We start from the raw sequence: 7,145 nt of genomic DNA on the forward strand, positions 1-7,145 counted from the left end.
TTTTATAACCATAATAAAAATGGAAAAATTACACAAATCCCATATTTAAGACACTATATTACATAATATCCCTTAATATTTTAAAAATTACATAAAATCCCTATCTGCATATTTACTCTTGATACATATGCTATAACTTGCACACCCTATTTTCTCTCCTCTTTTCACGCAATCTCTCTCTTCCTTTTAGGCATCATCCCTTTTTTTCCTCACAAATTACTCCCCTAAAATCTCTCCCATTTTTAATAGATTTTGAGTAAACTTCATTCTCCAATATTTCAACTGATTTCAACCGTAATCATTCATCCTTTAATTTCAAAAATTGACAACTTTTTAAAAGAGGTTAGCTTTTGGTTTATGCTTTAAAATCCTTTTATGTTAATTTGTTTTATCTTCAATGGCTGATGAAGATTCACCCTCATTTAGCTTGGGAATTTCACAAATTGAAACACAAAAAATTGTTCATGATAGTAATCAAGTCCTGAGTTTTACTCCGGGCAATTTTGATTACACCAAATTAGGTTTTAGTGAAAACGATCAAAGCAGCAAAACGATCCTGAAAAATTAAAGATTTTAAGAGAAGCTTTTGCTGCTAAAAATTAAGTTTTTGACATGCAAATGGAAGATCTGGATAAAATTGAACAAATCCCCGACTGAGCAGGTATTATTTTCGCAACTAATTCGTAAATGGTGATTCATATAAGTGGTTCTTTTAACTAGTGATTCATATGAGTGATTCATATAACAACAGATTAACTGGTTACTTGGTGATTCATATTTTTTTTTGTGATTCATACGGGTGATTCATATGGGTGAATTAATAAAATAATATTTTAATTGGTGATACATATATTATGTTGGTGATTCATAGATAGCGGTTCATTTGACTGATTCTTTTAACTAGTGATTCATATGAGTGATTCATATAATTGCATATTAACATATTAAGTAGTGATTCATACGGGTGATTCATATGTGTGAAACACTACGATGATATTTTAATTGGTGATACATATATGGTACTGGTGATTCATAAATGGTGATTCATCTTACTGGTTCTTTTAACATGCGATTCATATGGGTGATTCATTTATTTGCAGATTAACTGATTAATTGGTGATTTATATTTTTTGGTGATTCATATAGGTGATTCATAGGGGTGTTACAACAAGGTGGTCTAAACAGTTGCTAGATTTGTTCCTTCTTTTCGACATTGATATCATGCATCGAGGAACCAAACAGTTGCTAAATATGTTCTTTCTTTTTTACATTGATATCATGCATTGAGGAACCAGCAAGGTGATCTCCGTTGCTACCACAAATGCGAGAGACTTGAGGAACACATTGTCATTCCTTACTGATAACAATAATGCTAGGGTAATAGGAAAGTTGATTGGAGATTGATCTAAAGAAGTTGATGTCTACGTTATTGCATATGATCCCGGGAAGAATGAGCGAATAGAGGGTAGACTTGGGATTGTTCTTGATACTATTCAAAAAAATGGAATCATATTTGTTTGAAATTTCACCTTGTGTACTCTTGACTTGCTACCAGCTACTTTAGATATTTTCAGGATCAGTAATTCCCAACTATTAGAACCCATACGCCTTCCTCTATATTGGAGCTTGTCTTTGTAGCATAGGATAGCATTATATTTTGCCAAAATATTGTTCTTTTACTGTGGTAGTGGTGAGAACTATTTCAGTACCATATTTAAATTTTCAGTCCTCTTTGGAGAAAATATAAGGATCTAACAAGATCAAAATAGGACATTGTTGTTAAATTTGTTCAAATGAGAATGGTGCACCAACAACTAACCATATAATAAACATTATTACTGAGTTTAAGAATCTATTCGTGTAGAAAGATAAAAGAACAACAATTGTATTTTTCTGCTGATACCAAACTTTTGCTTTCCAACATCAAAACAATCCCTTCAAAATCAAATTAAAGCGCAATTGTTCCCAAGAAAATATATTCAAACCAAATGCATCTATTTGTTCTCCCATATCAAGGAAACATGTATTAGTTTTGCTTGTGTGTGTGTATTTTTGTGTGAGCTTTCTGTCAATACTTACCACCACACGTCAAGGCTCGATTTGTAGCTAGTTCACAAAAGAGTTAAATATGTGTGTGTGAGAGAGTGAGAGGTGGGAAGAGAGAAACTCTTGTAATCTTATTTATCAAAATTTAGTCTCGATAATGATAAAAAATACAGTGGCAATAAGCCAATAATACAACATGTGTTTCCTTCAAAAGAGCAAAAAATTAAAAGAGAAACGAAAATAAAAAATTCTTTAAGTAGACTTCTATAAAAGTAGAATCTATAAAGATACATCGTTTTGCTGAAGACACATAGCAAGTACCAACATGCAAACAATACTGGTATACCTGGACTCCTGGAGAGAAAGGAATGACAAAAGAAAAGGTTAGTTAACAGTGAGATCAATTAAGAGCAGAATAAACAAATCACGTGTCAAAGCAAGCCCAAGTTTAGAATTCTCCATTACCATTACACTTAATTGTGCCGCCTCTCTATAAATGAATTCTCAGGCAGCATCCTGTAACATACAAGAAAATTTGTATAAATTTTCAAGAAAGTAGAAGTAAAGTATATACAGAAATAAAATTTAATTATTTTGACAAACAAATAAAGATGGGGCATAATGAAAAGACAGAATATATGCCCATACCAATCAACGGGGAATATATTTAGCCATGTAAATATGTTTACTTTAGGGCCTATGCTTTCTAGGAGTTTCTTAGCTCTAGTAGGAGACTTTTATGACATCACAAAGTTAGAGAGCTTCTAGAACTCTTAAAGTTTTGGTTTAATATGGTTAATGAGGATTCATATAGTCGATCCCAGCTTCTTTAGGACTGAGGCCTAATTGTTGTTTATACAATAAACTCAAGACCTGCTCATTACACGAGCTAAAATCAACAGCCAACCACAGTGAATCATTTATATACTCCATTATTAAGGAGACAATTCTCCTAAATAAGGCAGAGTTAGGACCAAATCTAACCATACAAATCATGATAAATCAAATAATGCTCCATAGACTCGACAGATATGCAGAAATTGTTTAAATTCTTATAAGGCAAGAATCACAAAAAGTTGGCAGATATCCCAGCATCACTTTAAACAAGAACACAAAATTCTCACATCTAAGTGTTAATTTGCTGAACTCATAATGTAGAAGGGATCTAACTCGCATAAGGCCTAACATTTGAATCACCAATATGAATCACCATTTATATGAATATCCAATTACATGAATAACCATTTATATGAATCACCAATATGAATCACCATTTATATGAATATCCACTTACAAGAATATTTAGTTATTTATATCACTTATATGAATCACCAGTTATATGAATCACTTGTTATTTACATCAACAGTTGCATAAATCACCAATATGAATCACTATTTATATAAATCACCAACTATATGTATCACAAATTACATGAATCATTAGTTACATAAATCACCAATATCAATCACCATTAAAATGAATCACTAATTACATGTATCATCAGGTACACTAATCACCAACATAAAAAATCAGTTATATGAATAACCTACTGTATGGATCAACAGTTAACTAATATACAAAACATTTCTCTTTCAATTGTAAGCAAAATATTCAAGTTATAAGCATCACCAATATGAATTACCATTTATATGAAACACCAGTTATATGCATCATCAATATGAATCACCAGTTACATGAATCACCAGTTATATGCATCACCAATATGAATCACTAATTATATGAATCACCAGTTATACGAATTTGTTATATGAATCACCAGTTATTTAAAACACTATTTATATGAATCACCAGTTATATTAATCACAAGTTATATGAATCACCAGATATATGAATCACCACATAATCATACTAACATAAATTCCTGAATCTTTGTGCATTGTATGCAGAACTAGATTTCAAGTGGAGGCATATTTGTGTAGATGTATCAAAGTGATACATATGAGTTACAGATGTATCACTATGATACATCTGTTATCAGATAGTTAAAAAAAGTTTGCAAATCAACTTATCATCATACGCATGACTTTGCCTTGTTCAAAATCTAAAGAAAAAGTTTCACAGCAATATCATTATGAATCTCCAACGCTGATAAATTGCCTTAAACAACGTATTTGGCATGAATTCTTTTTAGAGAAATGTCGATTTTCAATTGAATTGATATGGCGTCCATTAAATTGCGGTACGATATTTTTTCATGAATTACAATACCGTCGACCCGATAGTTATCGTATCTTATTTTTGAAACCCATTTCTCGAAATGACAAAATAACCCGTCATTAGTTCCATTGAAGATTACCAGAAATTTTAGAAGGAAGATCGATTTTTTCCCCAAAATTCAAAAAAATTGTTCTTGTAATCTGGTATGGTTCCAAAATATTGGTTTGCTTCAACTTTGAGCTCTTGTTTAATGGAATTGCATTTTTAACGCTTGTACCTGTTTTGTCGTGATTTGCGTTGTTGAAATCAGAAAAAATCCATTACTTCCTTAAATAAAGATCTGATCTGCTTTATATGTATCACCTTGTTATATGTATCACCGCTTAACATATGTATCACCATTTCAAAAATTCGGGATAAGATGTAATTAGTAAAATAATTGAAATTTTATGTAATATCACTTAAAGATTCAGGAATTTATGTAAGTTACTCAATAAAAATCTTAATACACCACCAGTAATATAGAAGAAAAAATATTTATAACGTGTTACATTCTCTTTTAATCAAGACAAAAAATTTATATCTAAATACCATTTAAATCTTTTAAATTAAAGGGAAAATTTCACAAATAGAAATTATAGAGTCATAATTATAACTTTTATAGCAACAGTTTCATAATTACAAAAAATGGTAAATTGTATTTCATATTTAAGTAAACTGTTGTTATACAAATACATATACAACAAGAATTATTGCCCTTATTTGACTCAGTTTTATTCAAATTAGTTGAGTTAAATAAGGAATAATTATCCCATTTAATTAAATTTTCATAAATTACTCTTATTTAAATTAGTAGATTCTTTTTCCAAATCAAACTCAAATATGAAGATTATTATTTTCATGATCTTCAGAATTTCAAAATATCATTCTCTTATATCTCTAACTATTTTTCTTGTTAGTTTTATTTTATTTTTTTATCTTTTTTTATTTTAATTTCTTTTTCTTTTCCATTTTTTTCTTTCCACTTTATTTTCTCTCTTTTACTTCTCTTATTTTTTCTTTTGTTATAAATGTATTTACATTATAGTGAATGTCTATCAAGATCTATCAACTCTACTTTGATATCTATTAAAATTTGAATCATATGTCTTTTACTCAGACTAAGAGTAAATTTCTTCTATAAATAGAAGGGTTTCTTTATTGTAAATTACCCCTCAAGAATTCCTCAAGAGAAATAACAATTACTCTCTATTCTTCTTCTTTATTCTTTCTTATTTTTTAACACGTTATTAGCACGAGACTCTGCCAAAAAAGATGAGATTATAAATCTAAAGGTAATTTCAAGGTTAATAATTTCTTATGTTATCTATCTTTTGCTACTAATAATATAATTATTGTTGGATTTGAGAAAAAATAATTGGTTTGGAACCATTTATGTTTTAAATTTATTCCTCAAGAATAATATTATTAAAAGGGGTGATAATATGTTGGGTTCAAGTCCCATTGATTTATGCCTAAGACGTCTTTATATGGGTAAGCCATTGAGTTTGAATCTCAATGCACTATATTGATGATATTATGATGGCTAAGGCAAAATAATGTGTTTTTGATGAAAAATCATGACTTGTCCATTGAATATGCTCCATTCCAAGAAGTGAAAGTGGTAGCAATATAAAGAAATTCTCTCTATCATATTTATGCCTCGATTTGCTCCTAAAGTAACAATATCATGAAAGAGGTTATAAGCTATCGTAATTTGATAGGCTTAAGGCACAATTATATTCCATTCTTGGGGATAGAGAACCTTATTAATGCAAACGCGCACTTGATTATGATGGTATCATAACTTACCTCTGAATGAGGCAGAATAACTGAGAAAAGTTATTTTGAAATCTACTTCTAAAGTAGTAAATCTGAAATTTATTCATGTAATAGTAAATCTAAAATTTACTAAAGAAAAAAGTACATGTCATGGTAAACTTAGAGTTTACTAGAATAAAAGTTTATAAATTGATGTGAACGATTATGACATCTCAAAAATGTGCATATTGAGTATTAGACATGTATTGAAAAACTAAAAGATTATTCTAAAATTGTTTATGTCACTTGTTCTCATGATAAGTTGGTTGGACCGACTAATGTTGGGATTTAATTCCTTAAATATGAAAAGTATAAAAGGTGAATATGGGCTCGTTCACCTATAATGTGATCTATTAAGATGCATCAATATAAGATGATCACATGTACATTTATTGTCACTCTGCCGTTTGATATTCTTAAATGTTGTTTGCTCAATAAAATTGAGTTAAGAGCATAACTTTCAGATTATGTAATCAATACAATTCATCTTGATGATGATGGTTTAGCATTGAATGTCTTCGATAAATAGCTAAATCATTACTAATGAGAACAAAGATTCATGTGTTGGTTTGAAATATTTACAAAAGTACTTGTATGCATCAAACCAATAAATTATGATTAATTTCCCCTCAAAATGTTGGTTCTAAGTTTGAAACCACACATTATCCATCTAATAGTTGTGATGTGCGATATACGATTAATGAATATACCATGATTCACAAAGATGAATTTCTCAAAGAAGATGGAGGATGTATGTTAGTTTTCCTAACATAAGGGGGAAATTATAAGCAACTATGAAATATGTTAGAAATTATCATCAGATTCTCATTCAAAAGATAATTCAAGTTATATGCCGAAAGCATCTCATATTTAAGTTGCAAATGCTCCTATTTTGTGTTCCTAAATGATAAAGTTTAAGCATGCGTGAAGCGTGGTAAACTAATCGGTTCTAAATGAAATAATCCTTGAAAAGGACAAGGAGCAAATAATCATAATAGAAGACAATGTGCTTTTGAAGAGTCTACGACATAACACTTCATAAAACCTTATGAAAGATTCA

This window comes from Capsicum annuum, chromosome 4 (assembly GCF_002878395.1).
Source record: "Capsicum annuum cultivar UCD-10X-F1 chromosome 4, UCD10Xv1.1, whole genome shotgun sequence".
In the NCBI taxonomy this organism is placed as follows: domain Eukaryota; kingdom Viridiplantae; phylum Streptophyta; class Magnoliopsida; order Solanales; family Solanaceae; genus Capsicum; species Capsicum annuum.